Source organism: Odocoileus virginianus, chromosome 18 (genome assembly GCF_023699985.2).
Source record: "Odocoileus virginianus isolate 20LAN1187 ecotype Illinois chromosome 18, Ovbor_1.2, whole genome shotgun sequence".
Taxonomy (NCBI): Eukaryota; Metazoa; Chordata; class Mammalia; order Artiodactyla; family Cervidae; genus Odocoileus; species Odocoileus virginianus.
Genome location: NC_069691.1, coordinates 12,944,594 through 12,971,408, shown reverse-complemented (window position 1 = coordinate 12,971,408; position 26,815 = coordinate 12,944,594). Strand labels below are relative to the sequence as shown.

The 26,815-nt window shown below is 37.8% G+C and overlaps 1 protein-coding gene and 1 pseudogene across 1 annotated transcript in view; both read left to right on the top strand.

Moving 5' to 3' along the window:
* Positions 1–26,815, top strand: part of ANXA1 (annexin A1) — a 295,662-nt gene that overhangs the window by 160,379 nt on the left and 108,468 nt on the right. The gene's annotated exons all lie outside the window — the stretch shown is intronic.
* Positions 1,130–15,258, top strand: LOC110128089 (cytochrome P450 1A5-like; annotated as a pseudogene).

Sequence of the window (26,815 nt, the reverse complement as noted above, 5' to 3'; positions counted from 1 at the left end):
TGGATCAACCATCTGTGACTGTATGGACAGGTTTCAAACCAGTAGAATTGCTTCAGAAAGTGACTTTTACAAGCAGGCTGAGAAGTTTAAGAACAGACTAGGCAGACAGCCAATTAGATTTATACTAAATGGCTTGTAATTCACCAAGTACTTTAAAAAAAATAATTTTGTTTGTTTATTTTTGGCTATGCTGGGTCTGCGTTGCCTCATGGGCTTTTTTCTAGCTGCAGAGAGTGAGGGCTACTCTTCCTTGCAGTGTTCTGGCTGCTCACTGCGGGAGCTTCTTTCGTTGCGGAGCATGGACTCTAGGGCACCTAGGCTTCAGGAGTTTTGGCACGTGGGCTGAGTTGTGGCTCCCCGGCTCTAGAGTCCAGGCTCAATAGTTGTAGCATTTGGGTTTAGCTGCTTTGCTGCACGTGGGATCATCCCAGATCAGAGATCGAACCCATGTCTCCTGCATTGGCCAATAGCCTCTTACTCCTGAGCCAGTTGGGAAGCCCTAACCAAGTACTTTTTAATGATTGCATTTCATCCTCACACAATGACAGATGATACTATACACAGTTTTTTATAGCACTTATTACTTTATAATCTTATTTTTGTTCTAGTTTCCTCATTAATCTGTGAAATTTTGTTTTGTATTTTTCAGTGCCTAACATTGGGGTGTTCACTAAATATTTGTTGAGAAAATGTATGACTAAGTTTTGTTAAGTAGGACACAGATGAGACAACTGGGATGCACTTAGATTAAGTGGCAGGATGAAGATGCCCCCCAGCTAATGAGTATGAAATCAGGTTCTATAGCCTCAATCCATTTGCCACCCACCAGGCTGCTTCCTACACTGAGTTATCCTCTCCTTCTGTCTATGATGTCAACAACTGACATGAAAGGATTTAGTCTGATGGTTAGAATCATGAAAATAATAGAATTGAGATAGACATACGGTGAATTTTACAAGAATTTCATTTTACTCTCTTGGTGCACTGTTTAATAATAGTTTTCATCTAAATATAAAGAGTCTGTACTTTTCTCCTAAATGTTTACATGGAGAAAGACTACTTAGTCTATGCTTAGAATAGCAAAAAATGATGGTTAAATTTTTCTATATTAGGTGTTTTAAACCTGAAAATGATATTCGGCATGGCAGTCACTTCTGGAGAGGTGACCACTTCTCTCATAATTTTGGTGACGGTTTTGTTTTGTAAGAGCACTCGGAAACAAAGAGAGAAAGGAGGTGTTTCCTCCTGGCCCATGGTCCCTCCCCATCATGGGAAATCTTCAGCTTGGAGACCATCCTTACCTTACATTCATGGAAATGAGGAGAAATATGAAGATGTCTTTCTCATCAAACTTGGTATGGTGCCTGTCCTGGTGGTGAATGGGATGGAAATGGTGAAAGAAGTGCTACTCAAAAGTGGAGAGCATTTTGCAGCCTGACCTAACATGTATACGTTTTCTTTCCTGGCACAATGAAGGAGTCTTACGTTTTCAGTCAATTATGGGGAGAGTTGTCAACTTCATGAGAAAATTGCTTCCAATGCTTTACGAACATTTTAAAGCAGAAACAAAATCCTCCACTTGCTCTTGCTTACTTGAGGAACATATCATCAAGGAAGTCTCTGAGCTGGTAAATGTCTTTACAGAATTGACTTCCAAGAGTGGCAGCTGTGAACCTAGAGGTGCTATTACCTGTGCTATGGCCAATGTTGTCTGTGCCCTTTGCTTTGGCAAGAGATATGATGAGGAGTTTCTTAGAATTGTTGAAACAGATGATGACTCTCAAGGCCTCCAGTGCTGCAAATCCTCCTGATTACATACCATGTTTCTGATACCTTCCTTTGCAAATTATAAATGCTCCCTGGGAGTTTTATCATGCCCTGAATCAGGCATTTATTCTCTACTATTTATTACTGTTACTATTTATTAGTATTTTCTCTATTTATTCTCTTTCAGGCATGTTTATTGCTCTATATGTACAAGATCATCTTACAACATATGATAAGGTAAGGGTTTAAATGCATGATGGGACAAGGGATTTGGTGAGAAGGAGAAAAAAAGTGGTGAAATGCATTGAGAAATCAGACAGTTGTATGTACTACCCTGGTTCTTTCACTGTAGTTTTTCCATAGTGAACCTCACCCAAACCATTAATAAATGTGAAGTCCAGTCAGAGATATTATAGGGCAGTATTACTTAGCTCTCATGTAGGGACCCAAAAAAGAACTTTGAATTTTTTGAAATCTCAGAATTTCCCTACTGTGCAGATAAGACGCATACTTGAAATATGAATCTGTCCTTGGCTGATAAATGATGATCAACATTTAAGTGGGTTTCCTGAAGAAATGACCCAATAATTTTGTTTCTCTAATTTTATCTCTGAAACTATGAGGTCTTAAAAGTATCAGCATAGTTTTTTCAGAAAGTTCTTTGAATAATTATAAGGAATGAACATCCCTTATTCTATAGGAAGCTTTCAGTTTAATCTCATATCCTTCTTGAGTTTCTTTCCTGTGGAAAAATGAACTTTGAGATCATAACACATGTAGAAACGTTCTCCAGATGACAGAAGCAAACCTTTTTGTGAGGCCATTGAAATGTTTTTGGCCCAATTTGATGGCCCACAGAAAAGAAAATTTCTCTCTCGAATTATGTAAATACTAGAAAAAAATCCTAGTTGTTAGGGAACTATTTCCTGAGAGTAAAGCATTGGGGGAAAAAAACATGAAAAAGTGGGTAATTGAATAAAGGAAGTGAGTGAGGACTTAAGTCCCATCTGATTAAAAGGAATGGGCAGAAAACAATCTGTATCAAGGTACCAGTCTGGAATTCTAGATCAGATACTGTAAATAAAACTGTTTGTGAAATTCATAAAATTTTTTTCCTACTCCCTAATCTATCCCAATCCCACCTCCTTCTGCATGGTGATTATAGTAAAATTCTTACAGTAGGTTTGAAAACCTCTTATATTTATTGCTTAGCATATTCTCTATAAGTTAACCTCTGATTTTTCTAAGTGCACTTCCAGACATTGGCATACTCTTTATTGATTGAAATAAAAAACTTTTAAGAAGAAAATTGAGTTTGGTAACTTGGTTTTCTTTACTACACTCTTTTATGATTGAGCATTACCACTGACAAGGAAAATTAGTTGCAAGATTTAAAATGATCTACTTATATTCTTTACATTCCTAAGTTAATTGGGTTCATTTCAAGTTACATGGTATTCTGGCTCTTCCTGCATGAGAGTCATATGTGCTATAAAATGTAGGAAGGGATGAATAATCATGTTAAGGTTTGTGTCCTCAGGACCACATCCAAGCTATCACTGATGCTCTGATTAATGCATACCACAACAAATATGCTGTCACCAAAACAACCACATTAAATGATGATGAAATTATAAACACTGTGAGTGACCTCTCTGGAGCTGGTATGTATAACTATTTATCAGCATTTAAAGTGAATGACGATTAATCACAATTTTCTGTTTTCTGCTATAAAGTATTTCCCTCTTTTGATATCGGCCATTTACTACTTTTAAGTCTATATCACACTCTCAATCCTTTTCCCAACCTGTTGACATTTATTCTTAATCTGTTTAAGAATATATTTTGTCTCATGTATTCTTTTAAAATGGGCTTGATATTTTCATGTACTAGTGTGTATTCTTATATTTATCATGAGCTTATTTTAATATATGTAAATTATCATTGTTATTTGCCTCTCATTTATAACTTTTTTCATGAAACCCTATATTTTTAAGATCCAATCATGGTTGTCAGGTGTATTTCTAATTTGCTGCTTCTAACAACTGCATAGTATTCCATGGTCTGTACCCTCCCCACATTTTACTAGTCAGTGTCTCAGTAATGCAGATATTGAATATCTTGTCAATGCTAAGATGACCATCTTTGTGCATCAATTTTGTCTCCTTTTTCAATGTACTCTTATGTTATGAAGCAGAATTTCTGGGTCACGTAATAAAAGGATTCTTGAGTTTTTCATACAGATTATCAATATCCTTTTCAGGAAGATAATTTATATCTCCATCACACCACTATCATTCTTAACACTTCATAGTTTTTTTTCTTCTTAAACCATTCTTACCTATTGATGAAAGCAATTTTCAGGTATTGAGGGCTGGGGAAGTGATATGGTGGGCACATGATTTGGCTTCAGCTTTGCACTCAAGTTTGGATAGGGCTTCCCAAGTCACTCAGTGGTAAACAATCCACCTGTGAATGCAGGAGACCTAAGAGACGCAGGTTCCATCCCTGGGCTGGGAAGATCCCCTGGAGGAGGGCAGAGCGACCCATTCCATTATTTTCTCCTGGGAGATCCCATGACAAAGGAGCCTGGTGGGCTACATACAGTCCATAGAGTTGCAAAGATTTGGACATGACTGAAAAGACTTATTCACTTTGAAGATAGGAATAATATTTCACTCCCCTTCCTATGATACCAACTCTAGCAATCCTTCAAAGATGAAATTTCCTTCTCAGACACCATGTCATGCTGACTCACTGAAACCTCGAAGGATGGACCCCTGTCATGTTTGATGTTTGTTCTTTGTTCTGACAAAATATAAAACTGCGGTTCAGGAATCTGTAATGGAGCTGGACGGTCCTTGTGGACACGGTTTCAGACATGTTCCTGCATCACTGAGAACTTGAATTTTCTGTGCTATATCAAACTCAAGGACAACACCAGCCGTTTTCAAAACAATATCTGCTAGTAGCTGCCAGCTGCAAACTTATGGTTTGAGGTTTCTCCTTGTAACTAAGCAACTATTTTGGACCCTAGGCAATCCTTGCTTAACAACCACACTTACTTCTTGCCAACTCCAACCATAATTCTTGACAGACACCTTATGTAACTTTGCAGTTTTTTCCTATACAAACTTTCCCCATTTTAATTCTGGGGAAACACAATTCAAGTGCTTCTTGAATCTGTCTCCTGGGCTACAGTCCTCAGTTTAGCTCAAATGAAACTCTGTTCTAGGGACTTCCCTGGCAGTCCAGTTGTCTGGTTGGAGAGCTCAGATCCCACATGCCTTGTGATGTAACATTGTAACAAATTCAGTAAAGGCTTTAAAATGGTCCACATCAAAAAATCTTTTTTAAAAAAAGCTCTCTATTCCTATTTTGGATTATTTATTATTTGTGCTGACACTATCAAATTTCTTATAGTTCTTGTAAGATATTAGACTGTAGAAAGCAAATTCCCTTAGTATAACAGCAACAACAGCAAAACTCTAAAGATGTTTTAACAGTTTCATCTTAGGTGGAATGTTCTTCAGACTTGTCTTCTCCTTTCTTCTTTATGCCATTGTTATTGGCAATTGGGTTCACTTTTTCCTAGGGTCTACATATTTGTGTTTCTGAATTTCCTTTGCAAACAGAGGCGTTTGTTTGTTTGTATTATTTTTCCTCGTGCCAAAATAAATAATAGGTTGCTTAAGCCTTGATATAAAAAGAAAAGTTCATGATGATCAAAATATGAATCCTGATATTTATCAAATAGTCCTAGGTCTTGGATATAATGTTCATGGCCCTACAATGTGCAAAATCAGTGTCTTTTATGCAGCATTCATGACTTGTTTTGTTTTCTTTTAGTAGCAAATAGAAACAGTGTATTCTGAATAGAATTCCATGTTCTCCTACCATGCTCTACCATACTATAGACACCATTGTTGGCAAATCCATTTGGGCAACTTATTTTCAGGATAATTCCTTGCACTGTGAAGTCATGTTAGAAATTTTATGGCAAAAGAACTCTTGAATCTACTGGCTCTCTACAAGAGATTGCCCTGTTCAAAAAATGTAAAACCAGGTCTTGAGAAGAGATATTTGGGAAGGGGTTCTGATTGCTCTGAAGCTAAATTTGGGTATATGTCTTGCACATGTTGTCATGCAAGGTTGTTTAGAGAACAAACAAATTCTGAAGTCCCAGTGCAGTGAAACCACAGATTTGAATTAGACTCACTTTGTCTCTTGTGTGGTCCTGGTAAAATATTCAACCAGCTCTGTGCTGCATGTTTCTCGTCTCTAGAGTGAGACTAATTACAGCTCCCATTTCAAATGACAGGGCAATCAAGTGATCAGTGTTTGGAATTATCACTGTTATTGTTATCATCATCATGAAAACTTTAAATGTTAATATTGATTTAACCATTCATTTTTGCTACTAGATTTTATAAGATTTAGTAGAAAACACAAATAACATTTTTAATATTGGCAATAGTGTTAGTCACTCAGTCATGTCTGACTCTTTGCGACCCCATGAACTGTAGCCTGCCAGGCCCCTCTGTCCATGGAATTTTCCAGGCAAGAATACTGGAGTGGATAGCCATTTCCTTCTCCAGGGGAATCTTCCCAACCCAGGGATCGAACCCTGGTCTCGTACACTTCAGGCAAAGTCTTTGCCATCTGAACCATTAGGTCATCACTGAGTTGAATTTACAATTAGAACAGCCTAGAAAAACTGTTTAATGTGATATTTCTGACTGTAGGTTTTCAAGAAAACTGATCACATTCTTTGATGTAGTGTAAAGTCATCCTTGAGAAAAGATGAAGTTTTATATAAACTTTTTAGCTTTAATTTTCATAATAAATGAAAAGCATCTTACCAATGTACAGATGATATCAAAAGTAAAGACATCGTGTTTAAAGAATGAATTTTTAAAATAAAATAACTATACAAAAAGTTAGTATTTCCAAAAATTGAATGTACTCAACCTTCCATTATGCACTTATACAAACTTACGGCCTTGAAGTCGGGTAAGTCCAAGTTTACATCCCACTTGTCTCTTCTGAGTTGAGTCACCTTAAGCAAGGTCCATAAGGTCCTCAAGGCACAGTTCTCTCCTCAGTTAAATGAGCATAGAATAGAATAAGCATTCAATAACTACTTAGCATTTAAGATATTATTATTATATATAGATCATAGCCATTATAACAATGGTTTATTTTGTAGTAAGCTATTTCCAGTGTTTTAATTTGCCTTATAGTAATATCTATGCATTAAAATTTTTAAATTTTATTTTTTATTATGGCTGCAAGCCCCTTAGATTAAATTTACTATCCTAAATTTTTATGTGTACAATTTAGTAGTGTTGTATATATTCACATTGTTGTGCAACATATTTTTAGAACTTTTACATCTTTTAAAACTATAATTCTATGCCCATTAAACCCCAATTTGCCCTCCCCTCTCCTGCCAACCCTAGGCAACTACCTTTCTAATCTGTTTTTACAATTTTGGTGACAATACCTCATATGAGTGGAATCACACAGTATTTTCCTTTTGTGACCAGGTTGCTTCATTTAGCATAATGTCCTTGAGGTTCATCCGTATCATAGCAAGTGGCACCATCTGCTTCTTTTTTTAATTTTTATTTTTTGCCAATTATTTTTATTAGTTGGAGGCTCATTACTTTACAATATTGTAGTGGTTTTTTGCCATACATTGACATGAATCAGCCATGGATTTACATGTGTTCCCCATCCTGAGCCCCCCTCCCACCTCCCTCCCCATCCCATCCCTCTGGGTCTTCCCAGTGCACCAGCCCGGAGCACTTGTCTCATGCATCTAACCTGGACTGGCGATCATTATACAGAGTGAAGTAAGCCATCTTCTTCTTTTTAAGGCTGTAAAATGTTCTATTGCATGTATATACCACATTTTATTTATCCATTCATCTATCAATGGATGTGTGGATTGTTTCCATCTCTTGACTATTGTGAATAATGCTACCATGAACATAGTTTTACAGATCTTTTAAAGTCCATATTTTCAACCGTGTTGAGTATATTTTGAGAAGGTGGGTTGATCGGTCACATGGTAATTCTCTTTTAAATATTTTGAGAGCTCTTCATATTTTTTTCCATAGTGACTTCATCATTTTGCATTTCTACCATCAATACATTAGAGTTCCATTTTTTCTACATTCTCACCAACATTTGCTGTTTTCTGTTTTATTGATAGTGGCTATTCTAATGGGCAAGATATTAAGCCTGTGTTTTGAAATAAACCTTAATGTATAATAATTGTATTTGCAAATACACTTATAAGTACATTTATAAATACAAATTACAATTGTATTTGTGAATAATAATTATAAAAATGTATAATAATTGTTAATGAGCAATCATATGTAGATTATTTTCCTTGGATTCTTAGTGTCCAAATAACAAAGTAAATTAAAGATCTGATTTTGCTAATACCTTTTTCCAAGATACACTTTCTCTTTATTTTCAGGGTTTGAAATAATATCAACATGTCTATATTGGAGCTTTCTTTATTTGATATACTATCCAGAAAATTCAAGTCAAAATTCAAGAAGAAATTGGTAACATGCTTTCAGATGAAAAATATAATTATTATGAGTATATTTTCATTTTAAATTAAAGTTTTAAGAATGTTTTTTTTTTCCCCCTCAGATGGAAAGATTGGGATGAAATCACCCAGGTTTGAAGACAGGAAACTTTTACCCTACACTGAAGCTTTTATAAATGAAATATTCAGGCACGCCTCGTTTCTTCCTTTCACTATTCCTCATTGGTAAGAATATGCCTCTCCTTTGGGACAACAACTGTTCCAAAAGTGGTGTGGGAGGAGTGTGGAATCTAAAGCATTAGAATGAATGAAGAAAGTTCTTTAAAATCTATATTATTTTAATATTTTGTTTTATTTTTGAAACTCTTTAATGAAATTTAAGCTAGAGCAAGGGAAATTATGTGAATGTTTTCCATAACTAAATTATGATGCCATTAACTTTCATCTTATATTTACTAATTAAGGGGAGGGAAGAATATTGAAATTTGGAGGAATGGATAATCTAACCATAGTTTATATTTGATTATTAAGTGTCGTACAGACTCACTTAACTTACCGCCATGAGCAGCCTTGCCACTGCTGTTGTTAAGTCACTTCAAGCAGCCTTAGCCACCTGCTAATGTGATGTGGCTTCATTTTCAATAGCTAAGAGTTTTGCTAGACGATAGATGGAGGAAGCTAGTGTTGCCACAAATAGATTGAACAGAGTATACATTTATAGGTATTTGAAAGTTTACTAAACTTTATGCCAGACTCTCCAGCTCCCAAAGGCATGCCAGTAGAAGCTAAGTAGATAGCCTTTATTAAATATGTACGTAAACAACTTAAGTTCTAGTAGTTCAAACAGTTTCCATTCCATATAGTTAAGATAAAAAAATTGAACTCTCACTGCTTCTCTCTTCCCATCTTTAAATAGTGGAAGTACGGGAATGCCTCTCCGCCTGTGGTAATCGGCACAGCAGAATGCAGTGGCCTCAGCCCAGGGACCTCAAAGGGGAAGACCACCAGCTGAGTCAAACCCAGACAGTGAGCCGCTCAGGCCCCTGGATTTTGCCTCTCTAGTTTGCTCTCCATATTTCACATGATCTCTTTCCTTCAGATCCCCTCTCTGGTTGAAGCAGATTTCATCTTTAACTTAATAAAAAAGTGAAGTGTTAGCTGCTGAGCCATGTCTGACTCTTTGCGACCCGATGGACTATAGCCCTCCAGGCTCCTCTGTTCATGGAATTCTTCAGGCAAGAATACGGGTGTGGGTTGCCATTTCCTTCTCCAGGAAATCTTCCTGACCAAGGGATCAAACCCAAGTCTCCTGCATTACAGATTCTTTACCATCTGAGCCTTCAGGGAAGCCCCCCAAAAGGTCCTACATTTAAAGATGCAGCTCTTCTGTCCCGAAGGCTTCGGTGGGGTGACTTTGGGTGCTACATAAAAGAATACAATCTACAAGCTTTACTAAGAAATAAGGAACAGAGAACAAATTTACTGGAGGCATTTGGGGTGAAATGAAAGTGATCATATACTTTGGAATCCTGAAAACACATCTGAGGACCTCACTAATAGGTAGAAACATATTTTAGAAAATAGGTATTCATTATATTATTAAAAGTGAAGAAATGAAGTAATATATAAACTAAAAAGATCAGATGCGTTGGCCAATGAGAGTAGTGTGATATGACCCAAGAATTTTAGCACAAACATATTAATAAAAGGCATCTTATATATATCATTTGGGACTAATCCATTCTATACTTGGATATTTACTATTTTCCATCTAAAAGGACAAGGGATCAAAAAGCAGAAAATAAGTTAAAGTAAAACAGATTAAAGCAACATAAATAGAACAATCTTAGGTAAAGGGGGCAAAATTTTTGCTATTACTTGTACCATATGTACATACACATGAAGGTTAAACAGTACCCTAATAAGTATTTATTGGATATACACTCTTTAAAAGTTGTGTAGAAAGGCACTTTCATATGGGAAGTTTTGGAAACATATATATAGAAAGAGAAACCCTACAATGAATGCATTAATGTATTGAGTCCTCCTTTAGAATATATAATCACTCATATTTTCATATTAGTGAAATCAAATTTTACATGCTAGGTTTCCAAAGAGTAGGAACATGTGCTTTTTTATACAGATTAGAATTTGAGCAGCTGAATCCACAGAGGGAGTGACAGGAATGTACTGAGAAAGTCAAGTGGCTACACATAGGAACAGGTAATCCTTCCAACAAATAGGTCCATCCCTTTTTTGGTCTTATCCTTTGTTGGGTTTTGAGGACACCCAATGAGTAATATCCATATTATTTGCCAAAGTTCAATACCAACTGCAAGATGAAAGGTCAGAGAGAGTTTCAAATATTAACTTTCTAAATTAACAGAACTAGTTTGCACAGTTTGGCTGAGAGCTAGACTAAGGAGGCTGAGTCATAGTTTCCACCTGAATTAGACATACTTCTCCACTCGTGCTCTGGTGAAGCCGGACAACTGCGGTCTCCCTGGGAAGTATGAAACTGGCTTCTCAGCTTAGTCCATTAATAACTATAGATGAGATTTACCTTCTCTACAGGTTGGGTAATCAGAAGAGAGAACCCAGAAGTGGCTAAGACAATTGTGTCCAGTGACTATTCTCAAACTTATCACATTGAAATGTCACTGAGAGTGAGGGCCATTTTGGAAGTTAGGGAGTACTGTATCGAAACATAACATGCACAATCCATGCATAAGTCATGCATAATCACAGAAGTATAACGGGGAAAGGTATACAGTATGCATAAAGAAGTCTGAGTATGGAACTAGAAAAATAAGATACTTGTTCTAGAAGCAACTTAGATCCTCCAGGTACAACTAATATCATTTCATAGCTAGGAAATGAAATCATAGAGTAGATATGAAATTTGCCCCAACATCTCACTTAGAACAATATCTAGAATTCAGATCTCCTAGTTCCAATTCCATTCCAATTCCTAGATACGTCTATCAAGTACTAACTGATGTATATTTTTTAAATCTATTAGTAAAAGACAAAAACATGCTGTATAAAAAGAAAATTATTTATAATTTCCTTAGAAGTTTCTGGTTGTAATTGCATATGTCTCCTTATGACAAACTCTGTCATAGAAATATTGTGATGATTTTCTGGAAATCTTAGCTCATAGCAATGCACTCAATGTAGTAAGTGCTCAATATGTCTAACAAATACAAAATAAAGAATAATTAGTAATTTGACAATAGGTAGAAGATACATCAATTAATGAATGGAGATGTATAGAGATGTCATATCATTATTACAGTAAAAAATAACTTTAATGGCTCAGTGGTAAAGAATCCACCTGCAATGCTGGAGACACCGGAGACACAGGTTCAGTCCCTAGCTTGGGAAGATCCCCTGGGAAAGGAAATGGCAACCCACTCCAGTAATCCTGCCTGGGAAATACCATGGACAAGAGGAGCCTTGTGGGCTACAGTCCAAAGGGTCTCAAAGAGTCAGACACAATTGAGTGACTAAGCATGGAGCTCAGAAAAGATATATCAATTAATGAATGAATAGAGATTTACAAAGATGTCATCCCACTCTAGTACTCTTGCCTGGAAAATCCCATGGATGGAGGAGCCTGGTAGGCTGTGGTCCATGGGGTCACTAAGAGTCGGACACGACTGAGCGACTTCACTTTCACTTTTCACTTTCATGCATTGGAGAAGGAATTGGCAACCCGCTCCAGTGTTCTTGCCTGGAGAATCCCAGGGACGGGGGAGCCTGATGGGCTGCCGTCTGGGATCACACAGAGTCGGACACAGACTGAAGTGACCTAGCAGCAGCAGCAGCATATCATTATTACAGTAAAAAATAGCATTAATAAAAATAGTCCATGCATTGCAGGAGGCAGCTTAGCAATGGGTTATTTGAGTTTGCAGGATGTGTCATAATTCTGTATTTCTCTTTCTTATAGTACTACAACAGACACTACTCTGAATGACTATTTCATTCCCAGGAAAATATGCACCTTTATTAACATGTATCAAGTAAATCATGATGAGTAAGTCACCATTTGCTTTTGAACTGTGGTGTTGGAGAAGACTCTTGAGAGTCCCTTGGACTGCAAGGAGATCCAACCAGTTCATCCTAAAGGAGATCAGTCCTGGGTGTTCATTGGAAGGACTGATGTTGAAGCTGAAACTCCAATACTTTGGCCACCTGATGCGAAGAGCTGACTCATTGGAAAAGACCCTGATGCTGAGAAAGATTGAAAGCAGGAGGAGAAGGGGACAACAGAGGATGATATGGTTGGATGGCATCACCAACTCAATGGACATGGGTTTGAGTGAACTCCAGGAGTTGGTGATGGACAGGGAGGCCTGGCGTGCTGCAGTTCATGGGGTCGCAGAGTCAGACATGACTGAGCGACTGAACTGAACTGAACTGAAGTCACCATTTATTTCTTGAGATAAAATTTGCTTAGTTCTTTGTTTGCTCTTTATTAATTTGGGAAAAGTTTTCATTCTTCTTAACCAAAATTCATTCCCGCTGTTTCTCTTGAAAGAAGTTGGAGGGAAATGCAGTTTTCTTTCCTCACAGGTAATGGGAAGGATGAAATCTTAATACCAATTCATTCAGAGGAAATCAGATTTCAGACGTGGGCTCACAGGGAGAGATGTGAGCCAAGGGCTTCATGGGCTCACCCTCTACATGGGTAGGAGCAGCCCATGTTTGAAAAGCAGCCTGAAATTCCCCACTGGAGTATAAGCCACCAAACAGGGGGTTGTTTTCTCTCTCTGTCTCTCTCTTTGTTTATTTGCTTTTTCCTCCACCCAAGCACCTAGGTCAGTGCCTGGCACATAGTAGGCACTCTCTAAATATTTGGGAAGAAAATGCACCTAGAGGCTTGCCCATATCAACTGCAGAAGAGCAGGCTGAGCTGAAAGTACCTCAGGAGTGAAAAATGAGACTGATGGGTGGTGATGGCAGTGCTGGGAATAATGAAGAGTACAACTAATGTTTAGAGACCCTACTGTGTTCTGGGGGCTTCCCTGGTGGCTCAGCGGTAAAGAATCCCCCTGCCAACCTGGGAGACAGGGGTTTTATCCCCGGGTCAGGAAGATCCCCTGGAGAAAGAAATGGCAGCCATCCCACTCCAGTACTCTTGCCTGAGCACCTCATGGGCAGAGGAGCCTGGTGGGCTACAGTCCATGGGGATGCAGGGAGTCAGACATGACTAGCAGCTAAAACAACTGTGTGCTGGGTAAAAAACCTCAGATATATCCTCTCTGACCTCAATAATCCTACATAGTGGTGCTATCATAATCCCAGTTTTCCTGATGAAGAAACTTTCAGCCCAATTGAGCAAATTACTTAAGACCACATTTTCAGCAGGTAACAGAAGCAGGATTCACATCCAGTGCAAATCCTATTTAATATGCAAATCTGGTTTGATGGAAATAGTATACCTCATGTAGTGAGGGCTTGATGTTTCCAGCAAACTGATAAAGACTGCATTCTTTTCTTTCTTTTTTTTTTTTTCGGGGGGGGTTTCCTTTGGCACAGGGCTTGCCAGATCTTAGTTCCCCTACTGAGGGTCGAACCTGGGCCCCAGCAGCAAAAGCACCTAGTCCCAACCACTGGACCAACAGGGAATTCTCAAGATTGCTTTCTTATACACTCAGCTAGCCATATGTACAGTACTCTGTATAGCTTCTCCCTCTTTACCCAAGACCTCATCTGACTGATGGCTTAGATGCTAGGCTTGTAGGGAGGGAAGTTATTATGCTGTGCTCCTAACAGCACCTTCACGATCTCTGTAACCAGCAAAATGGTGGAATACACTGCATAGTCTGTCCCACTGGAAAGCTTATTGTCAGCGAGATTGATACATCTCTTCTCCACCCAGTGACTACACTGGATAAACCTAAACATTTTTAAACCCACTATAAGAAGAAATACAGTCAGTGTAAACTGAATGGCATTTATTTTCTGTCAGTACAACCCCAGGTAACTCAAGTGTTCTAGCATCCTAAGAACTTGTGATTATACTGCCTATTGAGTAATGAGCAAATAAGCTCAGTTAACACAGGTGCTAATAAAGAAATACTCTTTGTAAGAAGGCACTTGTTTAAGTTAAGTGAGTATGTAATTCAAGACTTGATACTATGGGGAAGTTGTTCATGTTTAATCTAAAAGGTCACAAGTTCAAGCACACACTGAGCAATGGAAAATATGAAAAGTGACTTGTACGTTGAAGCAGTGGGGAGAGGTCATCGGTTTTATCTATGCAACCCAGTAAACTATTGGTGAGCAGGACATTGTTGCAGTGTGATCAGCTGTTTTAGTTATAAACAGGAACTTGGAAATGGAGATTTTCTTGTGGAATCTTCTGATTTTTAAATGTTAACAACAATGAATTACTTTTAAAAGATTATGAGAGTAAAACAAAGTTTGTTGGAGGACTGAATATCATTTATAAATCTCCAGGTCTATGACCTCTGGTGCAGAGAAAACAAATTTTTCTCCTAGGAAGAGGGTGACATCTATAGACAGAGATCCAGTTCTTTATGAAGTCAGGTGAGTCTCTGATAGGATGTAGGTAACACACTCTCATTAATTGTAGATGAGCCTGATGCAGTGCTTGTAACAAAAGGTGGAAGGAGAAGAGAGAACCAAATGTGGGCAACCCCCTCAATCAGAGTTGCTTTTAGGAGACCTGGCTCCTCTCTGTGATGATGTGTGAAGGTTATTTCCAAAACAGTGAAAGAACAACAGGGTGAGAGGTGTGGCCTTGATAATCTAATCCTTCCTGTTCCTTTTGCTTAAAACCAAGGAGATTAAAATATTTATTACCTTTTATTTAACCACAATTTTGGAATATTATAATGAGACTTTTGTGGAATTAATAATTTAAAATAATAAAAAATTAAAATACGTTTCATGTATTTTATTCACTATTTAATGAACCAGAAACCATTTTTGTGAAAAATAGGTATAATTGTACTAAGTTTTATGATAACTAAATCTGTCAACATATTAAAGGGAATAATGACATATATATCCACAATAATTGTCTAATTATATACCTCCATGACTATACACATATATGTTTGCATACTCAGTCATGTCTAACTCATTTCAACCCTGGACTATAGCCTGCCAGGTTGCTCTGTCCATGGAATTTTCCAGGCAAGAATATTGGAATGGGTTGCCATTTTCTTTTCCAGGGGGATCTTCCTGCCCCAAGGGTTGAATCCACATCTCCTGCATTGGCAGGCAGATTACTGCCGCACCACCTGGGAAGCACCACACACGTGTACACACACAGACACAGATGTATGTATGTATAACTTTATATACATTGTTCTGAACTTGTACAAAAGACTTTTATCCAAAGCAAAATTATTATGGAGAAGTTGGCAACAAAAGTAAAAGTGATAAAATGAATTCTTTAAAAATTTTTATTTTTGTCTATTTTATCCAGAACTATTTGGGATAATCCCAATTTACTTAGACCTGAGAGACTTCTGAATGAAAACAGGGAACTGAATAAGTCTTGTTGAGAAAGTGTTCACTTTTGGAATGGCAATCCAGAAGTGTCTCGGAGAAGAGGTTGCACCAAGTGAAATATTCGTTTTCATCACCGCAGTTCTGCAACAGCTCACACTGAAGAAAAGCCCCGGGTCGCGCTTGACCTGAAACCCACGTGTGGATTAGTCATGAAGCCAAAACCAGAACAACTTCAAGCAGAGTCTCGTTCCATGGGTAGTTCCTGTTCTTAGATTCTCAGAGCAGATGGAAGTTTTCTTGTCTAATTTAGAAAAATTTGGGGCTTCAAATTCACTTAGCAAGCAGTTTATTAATAAAATTCATCCCTCTAAGCTCAGTTCAGTTCGTTGTATGTCATCTTAGTGTAGCGGTTTTTAGGTGTATGGTATAGCCTGCCTCCTCATATGAGAGCGCTTATCTTAGGAGGATATTTTAAGATAATGAAGTGTAATGTGATTCAAGGGTTTTAACCCATGTCTCATGTGTGACCCAGGTGTCACTGTGAGCGATGGAGAAGGGAATCAGCGCTGGTAGATGGAGCAAGCAGGCCAGGGGCTTCTGTCTTCCTTCCCTCTGTGCCAGCTTCAATAGCCAAATATACTGATATTAGTCTTCAACATTGGAGTCAGCATAAGAGCAAAATTCTGGTGTTGAATATATTCCTTTCCACTGGACTAGGAACTAGGTACTCAAGAGGTCCAGAGAAGGTACTTAAAGTTGCCCAGAGCAGCAGAGAACATTTCATGGGATAATAGATGAGCCGTGCTAGATTTGGAGAGACAGGGGAAAGCATGTAAAGAGGGGATGTCTTCAAAATCCATTTTTATATTGGCTCTATGTTTTCTGGATTATGAATTTAACTTTAGGGCAAACTGGTATTTTCACAAGGTTATCAGTTCCTTTCGATAACCTACTAAAAATACATGTGTATTAGTTTGCAAGGGCTACTGCCAAAACAAAATATTAGTACCACAATCTGAATGGCTTTAACAACAGACATTTGTTTTCTCACGGTTCTGGAGGCTGGAGGTCTAAGAACAAGGCGCCGGCAGTGTTGGTTCCTCCTGAAGGCTGTTTCTTGAGTCTGTAGATGGGCTGTCCTCACGTGGCCTTTGGTCTATGCCCACACATCCCTGTGTCTCTCCTTTTTCTTGTTAAGGACAACAGTTATCTTCGATTAAAGCCTCATCCTAATAGCCTCATTTTAGCTTAACTATACCCTTAAAGATCTTAACTCCAAATGCAGTTACATTCTGAGGTATGGGGGTTGAGACTTCAACATAAGAATTTAGGGAGGAGATACAATTCAGCCCTTAATAAAATGTTAGGAGGAAAAAAAAGATAGCATCTAAAACTTTTTCAGTATAGTACCCAGCACTGTGTGCTTTTTAATTGAACTTGTTAATGAGTTAAGGCATATAAGGGACATAAAATAGACAGTAAAAAGCTATTTTATTTATTTGTTTATAAAAAGAAAGGCTATTTTAGATTGAAGGTTTAAGGGGAGCTGCCTTATAAAAGGCTTGAAATACAAGCAGGAAATGAGAGCATTATCTGGGGTCTAATTCAAATGCGGAGAGCACTTAGGGATAACAACCTAAGGCCATCTAGATAATGACCATCTTGATCAGGATGTCACAATGGAAACAGAAAGTAAACAACTGACAGACACGGAAGATTAAAATTAGGACTTCATCTTTCTTTTCCAAGTACACATAAATTCAGCCTTATTCTTCAGAATAAACAAATTGGATGGCCTGTCCTTTTTTGTAAAAGCTTTTGAAATTGTTTGTATTATCCACGTGACAGTATGTCAAATTGAAACTATTCTTACATTTTTCTCCTGTAAGAAACTATCAAATCGTCTGTGTATGCAATAACAGTGGGGGTGATGGGAACACAGTAAGAATCTTGCTGTTTATCTGGTATTTTCCTTAAGGAATTATGTTTATTGAACCTCTTGTTTTTGTTGTTTTTTCAACAGTTAGCAAATGATTCATTTATTTTTACACACTGTATTGTAAAATGCTAATTTCTTAAGGCATAATTAGTGTGCTATTGCACTTTTGGAAAATTTGTGTGTGCAGTTTATGCAATTTTAGAAACATGGATAAGACTAAAACAGGGAAAAGAAAGTTTAAAAGCAAAATGGAAATAGCTTTTCTTTGTCATTTAATATGTAACAATGAGCTATTTTTAACTATATGTATTTATCTGGAAACAGTCATTTATCTTATAAAAATATAATTAGAAGCAACACTGTACCACAGTTTTATATTGAAATAAGTTAATTGAATAACTTAAATTTATTCTTTCAAATTTTGGTGCTGGAGAAGACTCTTGAGAGTCTCTTGACCTTCAAGGAGATCAAACCAGACAATCCTAAAGAAAATCAACCCTGATATTCATTGGAAGGACTGACATTGAAGCTGAAGCTCCAATACTTTGGCTACTTGATGCAAAGAGCAGACTCATTGAAAAAGATCCTGAAGGGGACGGCAGAGGATGAGACAGTTAGCATCACTGACTCAGTGGACATGAATTTGAGCAAACTCTGGGAGATAGTGGAGGACAGAGGAGCCTGGTGTGCTTCAGTCCATGGGGTTGTAAACAATTGGATATGACATAGCAACTGAACAGCAACAAAATTAACATAAACCTCTTTAATCATCTGGAAACCTACATGCAGAATTCATTATAAGAGAGAACAATTGATAGCAAGTGGATATCAGTGGCAATCCAAGATGAGTAAGGTCTTTAAAGCCATTATATATGAAGTAAAAAGAGTAATAGAAATTAGATATCCTGCTACATGCATGTGCATGCTCAGTCACTCACGTGCGCCCAACTCTTTGCAACTCCATGGACTGTAGCCTGCCAGGCTCCTCTGTCCATGGAATTTTCCCAGGGAAGAATACTAGAGCGGGTTGCCATCTCCTGCTCCTGAGGACCTTCCCAACCCAGGGATTGAACCTGTGTCTCCTGCATTGGCAGGCAAATTCTTTGCCACTGCACACAAGTACATATGGATACTTATAACTCTGTGCCCTCCTTGTATTAATAGCTACAGCCCCTTGGGGCTTTTGGTAACACCATGAATATGAAGGTCAGACTATGCAAGTGAAAGAGAATGTGTCTGGTCCCAAGTGTTTTTCAAGGAAGAAAACTTGCACCAAAATTCATAAAAACATTTATATATTCCTACATTGAAATTCTCTAATTTCTTCCCAGCTAAATCTGTAATTCAGATATGATATCAACCTACATGACAGGGTAAGAAATCGGAACCATTTTTGAGAGGCAGCAGGGGTCTTTGAGAGGATTTTATTATCTAAATAATTATTAATTAGGCTCTCAAATCTACAGATACTTCCAGGTCTCTAGATATGTGGATACATAATTTCATGTTTCAGAGTCACGCAGGACATCCCCATAAAATCCAAGCTTCGTATGCTAAACAAACAAAAAGGCACCTTAAATCAGAAATAGCTAAAGGGTGTTGTTTTACAGCTTAACAGGCTATAAAAATAAATGCCCTGTGAGGGCATCATTGACTTCCACTTCAGATAAGGATAAAAAGCAGGGTGTAGACAATTGATTCTTTATGATACACATGTTTAATAGTGGGAAAGTCAAAACAAAAATCATGAGGTTTATAGGTCTTTTTCTATCCTTCAGGTTATTTACAGAGAATAGTTTGCCTTAATCCAACATTATATCAAGCCCCATCAGCCATAAACTGCACACTTACACGCAATACTGTTGCCTTTATCTCTACCCCTGTGGATGGAAGCATGTTGCATGAATGAATTTTCCAGCTAAGTGTGATGACCAAGTTCTAAAATGCTCATTTTACTTAAAGTCTTTCTGATGTTTTAAAATGCATTTAAATAAATATATTTTTATCTTTTCCAGACTTGATATTGACATTTCTAAGGGTCCTGCACTGGTCTATATTCATTTGATACACACTTGATCAGTCCTCCATCCCTGCCCCAATACCAGTTTTATTCATTATCTTAGTGATCTTCCCAACTCTGTGCAAGCTCTACAAACACAGGACCAAAAGTCTGCTTGGCTTCCATCGTACCCCTAGTGTCCAGCACTGTTTGAGGCACATAGCAGACAATCGATAGATGGTAGTTCAGTGAATGTAGGAGTGAACTAATGATTAAATGAATGAATCTAGTAGAGGGGCCAGAAATGCTTTAGCAAAGGAAGTATCTGAAATTTTCTAGTATGGATAGTATTTCTCGCATCTCTGCTCCTGTTTTAATTTCTATCTTGTTGCCTACATCTCAGTCTGAAAATCTGTTCAGTTCTCTCACTCTTCTTTAAGCTATAATATTCAGATTTCATCAAATATACCCTTAGTTCTTTTTTTTTAAACTCACATTTTTATGGCATCAGATCCCAGCTGGATATTATTAGCCACCCCTCCCATCTCTCTGCAGGACCACTGTCAAAGTGCATCCAAGCACTTAAGAAACTTTCAAAAGTAACATCTCAAATGTGCTCCAAAAAGTCAGCATTTCTCCCACTCGACTTCTTCATCTTGCCAACACACATATACAAACATAGGCAGCTGACCATGTCTTTAACTTCACCATGAAACTGTGTACAAGGCCCTATGTCCTTGTCTTTTTAAGTAAAATGCTGATTCAAGAGTTAATGATTGGGAAATATGAAGATGTAGAAACAAAGAATAGCTGTTGGGCTAGGGAACTTGTAACTGTTTAGACTATGATTCTGCAACAAAGTAGAATCGCCAAACTCCTAGTTCCCTGAAAGATAGAGATAAAGGCTTGACACACATTCCCTCAATGTTTTTACAGGAAGCAGACCCCTCCACCAGATGAAAACTGCTGACTATGAGAATATAGACCCTAGACTGGTTGAAGCCAGAAAGTTGATGATGTTTGAAACCTCACCTTGGTGCCAACAAATCCAAGAGCTGTCGGTGAGCTTTTCACACCCTGCTCCTTGAACACTATAAAAAATGATGTCCTATCCTCTACTGCTTCAACCTAAAACTAGATTGTCCCTAGGACCTCATCTCGAACCAATTCCTTGCTCTCTTTTCTCCCTGTGGACAAGAGCAATTTTCTGATTCTCTATCTACTCCCTACCACCAACCACAATTCCTATAGGCTCTGTAACTTGTGCTTTCTCTCTCTTTTTCCAAGTTAACCTAACTAGAGATTTATCAGTTTTATATATCTTTTCAATAAAAATTATTTTTGTGCCATTTATTTTCTCTCTAGTAAAGTCTTTTATTTGATTCCATTGGTTTCTGCTCTAATTTTTATTTCTTTTCTTTTGCTTACTTTGGATTTACCTTCAGTTCAGTTCATTCACTCAGTTGTGTCTGACTCTTTGTGACCCCAAGGACTGCAGCACACCAGGCTTCCCTGTCTATCATCAACTCTCGGAGCTTACTCAAACTTATGTCCATTGAGTCGGTGATGCCATACAACTGTCTCATCTTGTGTCATCTCCTTCTCCAGACTTCAATCTTTCCCAGCATCAGGGTCTTTTCAAATGAGTCAGTTCTTTGCATCAGGTGACCAAATTATTGGAGCTTCAGCTTCTGCCTCAGTACTTCCAATGAATATTCAGGACTGATTTCTTTTAGGATTGACTGGTTTGATCTCCTTGCAGTCCAAGAGACTCTCAAGCATCTTCTCCAACACCACAGTTTGAAAGCATCAATTCTTTGGCTCTCGGCTTCCTTTATAGTCCAACTCTCAATCCATACATGACTACTGCAAAAACCATAGCTTTGACTAGATGGACCTTTGTTGGCAAAGTAATATCTCTGCTTTTTAATATGCTGTCTAGGTTGGTCATAGCTTTTCTTTCTTTTTTTTTTTTTTTTCATAGCTTTTCTTTCAAGGAGCATGATTCTTTTAATTTCATGGCTGCAGTCACCATCTGTGGTGATTTTGGAGCCCCCCAAGATAGAGTCTCACACTGTTTCTATTGTTTCCCCATCTATTTGCCATGAAGTGATGGGACTGGATGCCATGATCTTAGTTTTCTGAATGTTGAGCTTAAAGCCAGCTTTTTCGCTCTCCTCTTTCACTTTCATCAAGAGTCTAGTTCCTTGCTTTCTGCCATAAGGATGTTTTCTGCCATAAGGGTGGTGTCATCTACGTATCTGAGGTTATTGATATTTCTCCCAGCAATCTTGATTCCAGCTCATGCTTTATCCAGCCCGTCATTTCACATGATGTACTCTGCATATGACTTAAATAAGCAGGGTGAAAATATACAGCCTTGACGTACTCCTTTCCCTATTTGGAACCAGTCCATTGTTCCATGTCCAGTTCTAACTGTTGCTTCCTGACCTGCATACAGATTTCTAAGGAAGCAAGTCAGGTGGTCTGGTATTCCCATCTCTTTAAGAATTTTCCATAGTTTGTTGTGATCCACACAGTCAAAGGCTCTGGCATAGTCAATAAAGCAGAAGTAGATGTTTTTCTGGAACTCTTGTGCTTTTCAGTCATCCAATGGATGTTGGCAATTTGCTCTCCAATTCCTCTGCCTTTTCTAAATCCAGCTTTAACATCTGGAAGTTCATGGTTCATGTACTGTTAAAGCCTAGCTTGGAGGGTTTTGAGCATTGTTTTGCTAGTGTGTGAGATGAGTACAATTGTGTGGTAGTGTGAGCATTCTTTGGCATTGCCTTTCTTTGGGATTGGAATGAAAACTGATCTTTTCAAGTCCTGTGGCATCTGCTGAGTTTTCCAAATTTGCCAACTTACTGAGTGCAGCGCTTTCACAGCTTTATTTTTTAGGATTTGAAATAGCTTAACTGAAATTCCATCACCTCCACTAACTTTGTTCATAGTGATGCTTCCTAAGGCCCACTTGACTTCACATTGCAGGATGTCTGGCTCTAGGTGAGTGATCACAGCATCATGGTTATCTGAGTCATGAAGATCTTTTTGATATAGTTCTTCTGTATATTCTTGCCACCTCTTAATATCTTCTGCTTCTGTTAGGTCTCTATCATTTCTGTCCTTTATTGTGCCCATCATTGCATGAAATGTTTTCTTGGTATCTCTGATTTTCTTAAAGAGATCTCTAGTCTTTCCCATTCTATTGTTTCCCTCTATTTCTTTGCATTGATCACTGAGGAAGGCTTTCTTATCTCTCCTTGCTATTCTTTGGAACTCTGCATTCAAATGAGTATATCTTTCCTTTTCTCCTTTGCCTTTCGCTTCTCTTCTTTTCTCAGCTATTAGTAAGGCCTCCTCAGACAACCATTCTGCCTTTTTGCATTTCTTTTTCTTGGGGATGGTCTTGATCACTGCTTCCTGTACAATGTCATAAACTTCCGTCCATGGTTCTTCAGGCTTTCTGCTATCAGATCTAATCCCTTGAATCTATTTGTCACTTCCACTATATAGTTGTAAGGGATTTGATTTAGGTCATACCTGAATGATCTAGTGGTTTTCCCTACTTTCTTCAATTTCAGTCTGAATTTGGCAATAAGGAGTTCATGATCTGAGCCACAGTCAGCTCCTGGTATTGTTTTTGCTGACTGTATAGAGCTTCTCCAACTTTGGCTGAAAAGAATATAATCAGTCTGATTTCAGTACTGACCATGGTGATGTCCATGTGTAGAGTCTTCTCTTGTGTTGTTGGAAGAGGGTGTTTGCTATGACCAGTGCATTCTCTTGGTAAAACTCTGTTACTCTTTGACCTGCTTCATTTTTTACTCCAAGGCCAAATTTGCTTGTTACTCCAGGTAGCTCTTGACTTTCTATTTTTGTATTCCAGTCTCCTGTAATGAAAGGGCATCTTTTTTGGGTGTTAGTTCTAGAAGGTCTTGCAGGTCTTCATAGAACTGTTCAACTTCAGCTTCTTCAGCATTTCTAGTTGGGGCATAGACTTGGATTACTGTGATATTGAATGATTTGCCTTGGAAATGAACAGAGATCACCCTGCTGTTTTTGAGACTGGACCCAAGTACTACATTTCAGAGTCTTTTGTTAACTATGAGGACTAAGCCATTTCTTCTAAAGGATTCTTGCCTACAGTAGTAGATATAATGGTCATCTGAGTTAAATTCACCCATTCCAGTCCATTTGAGTTCACTGTTGCCTAAAATGTCTATGTTCACTCTTGCCATCACTGTTGACCACTTCCAATTTACCTTGATTCATGGACTTAATGTTCCAGGTTCCTATGCAATATTGTTCTTTACAGCATCAGACTTTTCTTCCATCACCAGTCACATCCACAACTGGGTGTTGTTTTTGCTTTGGCTCCATCCCTTCATTCTTTCTGGAGTTATTTCTCCACTGGTCTCCAGTAGCATATTGGGCGCTTACTGACCTGGGGAGTTCATCTTTCGGTGTCCTATCTTTTTGCCTTTCCATTCTGTTCATGGGGTTCTCAAGGCAAGAATACTGAAGTGGTATTTACCTTAGAAAACTAGAAAAATACGAGCAAAGTAAAGACTGCAAGGGAGCGTGAAATGCTGAGGGGCTCTGGAATGCTGGTTGTGTGCAGTTTGTAAAAGTTCACCAAGTTTTAAAATTCAGCACCTTGGGAAGTGAGTTTAACACTACTGGAGGGCAAAACTTCACCTGTCATCTTGGCAGTGCTTGCTTAGCTTAGTGTCTGGAACGTTTTCAAAAGCCTTCAACACATACTCGGAGGAGTCACTCCCATTCAGGAATTTATTGGCAAGGCACTTCATTGAGCCTCTGTGGGCCAGGGAGTAGCATCATGTGAAAAGGCTTTCCAAAGTTAAAATTGCTGCAGGCAGTGAAGTGATTTACAAGATGATATCTCTTCGGTTAGCAATATTCTTACTCTACATATTTCTGAAAATCGGGAAATGAAGCCAAGTGATGTGAAAACTGCTCTTTGCAGTAGAAGCAATAATTGCTTTGGGTTTTGAAATAAGAATCAAAGGAGGTGTTTTCCCCAGACTAATGGGCAAGATAGATATGAACCCAAATGAGTCTATGTATGGAAAGTTGTTGCTTGTTTTTTAGTTAAGATTTGAAAAAACTATTTACTCTACTTAAATAAAGTGAAGTTACTCACTTCTTTTCTCCACAGCTTCTTGCTCTATACAACAAATGCAAAGCTAATGAGGAGTTTTTATTAAAATGTAACATCCCTACAGGAAAGTGCACAAAATATGTTTAACACAGTGAATTTTTCCAAACTGAACACTGCCAGCATTCCAGAGTCCCTCAGCCTTTCATGCCCCCTTACAGTCTCCAATCTCTATGTCCCAAAAGCAGCCTTTATCCTGACTTCCGGCGCCATCATTTGCTTTGTCTGTTTTGAGCTTATGCATTAAGGTAATCAAACAACATGTGTCCTTTTGTGCTTGAAGTCTTTTGTAGCATATCATGCTCTCAAGACTTATCCATGTTCTATTTGAAAGAATAATCAAGTTGTGTGTAGTTGTATTTCATTCATCCTCATTGTTCATTGCTATAGTGTCCCATTAGGTGACTCTACCAAATTTACGAATGTATTCTTTAGATAGAAGCTACTTGGGTAATTTCTAGTTTGGATCATTATGAAAAGTGCTGCTATGAACATTATTGTGCACATTTTTTGGTGAATATATGTACACTTTTTATTTGGCCCATGTAAATGTAGGACCAGAATTGCTGAGTCATAAACATTTGTTTGTTTAACTAAGAACTTCCCACTTAATTTTTCCACATGATTTTGTATCAATTCATTCTCCCACCAGCAAGGTAAAAGAGTTCTCTGGTTTTTCACATCTTTTTTAACTGTTGATAATTTCTGTCTTATTTTCTGTATTTTTGTTTTAGCCACAGTGATGGAAAACAAATCCTTATTAAAGAGAAAGATGATCAGAAAAATCCCTGGGCCTGTTACCTTACATGAACTTCATTTTGGCAATGTTAACTAGTTCATTCTCTCTTAATGAAATGAATCTAGGACAGATTGAGCGCATTCAGCCTCTGAAGTCCTTCAAAAGTGAATGATCACCCAACCCTCTGCCACCTTCCTCCAAACACAAATGATCTTAGCTCACAGTTACCAGGGCTCTTGAGAAAGCAGTTTTTGCCAAGACTGTCTTTTTCTAGTTTTCTTAGGAAGAGATTCTACAGGATTTCACTCATTAATCAAAACAATCTCTGCCTTTAAAAGGTATCTCAGTTATTATAACATTTATGTTTTATTTATAATTTCAGAGTAGTCTAGAAGTGGTTCTTTATATGTTTATATTGTGGCATATGCCTTTTATATTTTTCAGAATTCTAGTTTTCACTGAAATAGCTGGGAAAAAATATTATGCTCTCTCCCTCAACTCACATTTCTGGAATTCTTTTTTGGTCAACAGTGTAAATCTGCTGACCTTTCCAAATTTTGTCTTTCTGACAAGAAAAGGAAATCTAGAAGAGAACATTTTGAGATCTTATTCCTTATTTTCCATTGCCTTTGTGCTTGTTTTGCTCTGTTTCACACTATTATCCAATTAATACTCTCCTGCCTATTATTTACTTTAAAATGAGGACTTGGAATAATTTTTCATATTTTTTGAGAAGACTCCCTTAATGAGGAAGGTATTTCTGGGCAATAAAAATTTTAACTGTGAAATCCTGTCAATAATCTGAGAAAATTTGAAATATCTTTCTGTTGTATATAGAATTAGGTGATCCCGTGAATTCTACATGAATTTTACACACAAGGATCCTTCAGTAACTAGTCTCTAAGAAGAATAGAGCCTTTTCCATACTTAATTTACAAACCTATCTTTATATGTGCCTCTTCATTTTGTTTATGGTAACTTTTGCCATGAAAACATAAATGATTTTAAAATAGCCAAATATATCTAGTTTTTTCTTCATGGCTTTTGAGATGTCTGTCATACTTAAGGAAAGTTTCTCCATCTCAGATTTATACAAATAGCCTCCTACAGTTCCTTCCAATAGT